Raw genomic sequence first — 3,906 nt, 5'->3', positions numbered from 1 at the left:
AAAACATTCACAAAACATTCAAATAGTGATACGAACTTTAGCGAAAAAATATATTTTATAAAGTTTAACAAAATCTTCCATGAACAAAAATAGTTTGAACCTATTGCATTCAAAGAAGACATAACTAGACAAAAATTTCATGATCGGACATAAACATCTACTGCATCCTTGATTTGTGACTTGTAGGGTTATGAATTTAAAATTTTGGAACGAGTCTCCTAGGTTTTTTGAGACCACCTATTTGCTAGTAACATTCTAAAGTATTCATTGAATCTCCAATTATTTCAACATGTTCTTCTTCAACCTTTTCAAAATCTGAACTTAAGTCTATCAAACGAATGCAATCATTTGAAAATAGATTTCTCCGTTCTAGAATTCTTTCGTTAAAACCTTTGTTTTCCAACACAAATAATTGCTCATTCATTTGGATGTATTGGCTCGACCGATATATCTTTAGTTGTAATGTACAATGGATATTTTACGAAAAAATAGTTATTGTCTTCTTTTGTTCCAGATAGACCTTCACACTTGTGTCATTATGTATGACCATTGACGGACATCTAGCACTTATTATATACGTTATTTCAAATTGATTTAAAGTTATGGCTATCCTCAGCTGTATTGCAATTATTTCTACTAACCCTTTGTAGTTTGTAGTTCCATCATACATAATCCCGTCTACACCAAAGTCTCTTGGTATGCCTGTTGCAACAACAAATATTATATAAGTTTTAATTATGTCATGCATCCCATAAACATACACAGTAACAACTACAGTTAATCTTTCAAGATTATTTCATCACCATATTATACAAATTTCAGCATTTTAACAATAAAGAATTGAAGAAAAACATAAAAAAAATATTTTAACTATTTTATTCCTAAATAGTTTAAAATAAAAATATTTAATTCTTTAAATGCGTTTGAATGCAAAATATCAATTTGCTAAATAATTTAACATACCTGACGAATCTCATCTCCCTCCATGACGTATCATAATTGAATGCAAATTATCACAATTCATATTTGTATAAAACAACAATAACTTATAAAAGCTTTTCTTTCACTAAAAATTCTTAGAAGTTGCATAAAACAACAATAACTTATGAAAGCTGTTTATTGAAACAATATAATCTTGTAGAAAAAAAGAACGTATATAAAGATGGAAACAAAAACAGATGCTTTAAAATAGGAGAAATGAAAATGGTTTTAGAGAAATTGAGGGGTGTGATTGTTATCAATTATTAAGTTTAGCCATATTTAAGGAAGAAATCTTGTAGTTTGGTTATATTAAATCTATATTTTCCTTTTCCGTAATAATTTTGATATGTTTTTTAAAAAAAATGAAAAATATATATTTTTTTTTTTAATGAAATTTGCTATAACTTGAAAACTAAAAAGAGTTGTTATAACTTGTAGTAAACAATCTAATAAGTTTATTTAGTTAATTTTTATACCATTTATGTAATTATCCCACAAGGAATTGTTTAAACTTGTAATCTTGAAATATAATATAGGTATTTTTCTTATTTTAGATCATTTTATTATTTTTTTAAAAACAATATAAAAAAAATATCATCTCTTTCTTGACAGACTAATGAAAACGAAAAGAAAATCACATAAAATGAAGCATAGAGTATATATCGAAAAAGAGTCAAAAATATTCTGAACTATTCGAAATGGAGTAAAAATATTATCCGTATTTTTTGGCTCAAAAATATCTCTCCGTTAAATTTTGGGCTCAAAAATATCCCTCTCTAAAGGAATGACACCAATCACGTCACACGTACAAAAAGACAATATGGTCACTCTACATCAGCACCTACATAGAAATCACCCCATTTTATCCATTTAAAATCCGACCATCAAACCTGCTTTTGTTGGCTAGTGAAGATTTTTCTCACTGTAAGGTAAGCTAAAATATATTCTTAATCCTATTATTGTAAAATAGGCTATAGTATGAGATGCGTAATTATAAATTTTGCAGCAGAGGTCCTTCGACTTTTATTTAATTTCCTTACTGTTATCGAAATACTCTTATAGAAATTTTATCTAAAAATATGATTCATCTTAAAAGACATCTTGCTTTATGATATTGTGATATGAGATCATGTGTGTTTTTCTAGTCAATTTATTCATAGGAGTTGGTCTTTGGTTTTGGGGACTCGGTGGCTATGAATTTGGGACTGAATCAATTGTCTTGAGTGTTGGCAACTTTCACGACCCGAGGCAACCCCCTAACTGCGACAACGGTGCTTACGGTCACAAGTGACCACAAGCTAACCAATGAGCCGGTAGCTGCTGTGAGCACTAAATAAAATAGTAATCATACACGTGTGCGAAAGATAAACTACTGAAGTAATGCAAATCTAAATACTAAAAATGTGGTTCAACCACTAGTCTAAAACATCTACTGAAATACTGAAATCTACCCGTCAACTCAAAATAACTAATAATACTGGGAAGACTGATAAATTGGATAAATGTCTAACTGACTGTCTGCTTGTTTGATTGTCTGAAAAGTCTCTAACTGACTGAGAAGTTGACGGGACAAGCCCCTAATTAACTCCGAATGACTGAACATAATGAAATACTGAAGTACTGAATGAGAGATAATATATCCTCGATGGATAAGGACTCACCACCATGGCTATTGAGTAGTGTTGTCTATCTAACTGTGGTCGAAAACCTGAGCCTCTGAACCTATGATATAAGACATCATAGTGCAAAGAAAAGTATGTGGTCAGTACTTTGAACGTACTGGTATAGGAGATGAGGTCTGGTTGAAATACATGGGGTAATATGCATAAGAGATAAGGACTAACTATGAAATACCTGAGCATGAATGCATGAAAACTATAATATATGAGAACGCAAGACCAAGAATATACATATTTTTAAAATAATCTGTAAACTGAAAAACTGAAATCTGATGAGTGAATAACTGTAAATCTGTATGCTTTGGCCAAGAAAACCTGAACTGAATATACACTGAATACTGTATTGAGTCTGTGGGAGGTATCATTTAAACGACATGCCCCAATCTGAGCTAAGTGAGGTCCAACCTGTAACCCTAGTTAGAAGGGTGTCAGTACCATGCCACGGGTACTAACACTGGTTGTGTGGATCCACCAAACTAGTGTCTCGAAAGACTAATGAGTCACCCTCAACTGGCAGGTGCTCTAATGAGATATATGTCACCCTCAACTAGCAGGTAAATACTTTGTCAACCCTCAACTAGCAGGTAAACACTTTGTCAACCCTCAATTGGCAGGTAGACATCTCTAACCTACACTGGCTACCTAGTTCTAGAACTCGGGGATTACTACTAAGGGTCACACCATCTACTGGTAGGTAAGCCCCCATCCCTGGATTCGCTCAATGCTAAATCCTACTCCCAACTGAACTGACACTGGACTGAGTTTAATTGAACATGATTTCAAGACTGGTAATGCTTATTATGATCATAATAACTGAATAGATAGGAATAATCATGGTTTACTTGAATCATGCATGAAAATAAAAAAATCATGTAAAACATGTAGGTATCAGGCGTTCATAACCCACCAGCACTGAATGGTCCTTAAAATATGATATTTAAACTTAACTTGTAGTATTGAATCGTAGTTCAACTAAAAACCATGGGCATTTCATCAAATATGTGGATAACATGTACTTGTACATAGGGGTAATTTAAACATTAGAATTCAACAACATGAAATTTATTGGCTAAGGTGTGAAAAACTAAACTTCATAGCATGAGGAATTCAAATCTTGCATGGGATCATATAGGGAATGAATTGCATTTAAATTATCATGAAAACATGAATTAAACCCATCTCAAGCAATATAAAATACAATAATGATAGAAAAATTCGTTCTTTAATTGAAAAGAGGGTTTTTGGG

This window comes from Capsicum annuum, chromosome 4 (genome assembly GCF_002878395.1).
Source record: "Capsicum annuum cultivar UCD-10X-F1 chromosome 4, UCD10Xv1.1, whole genome shotgun sequence".
In the NCBI taxonomy this organism is placed as follows: domain Eukaryota; kingdom Viridiplantae; phylum Streptophyta; class Magnoliopsida; order Solanales; family Solanaceae; genus Capsicum; species Capsicum annuum.
The sequence above is the reverse complement of the archived record's forward strand: the minus strand, read 5'-3'. Positions refer to the sequence as shown.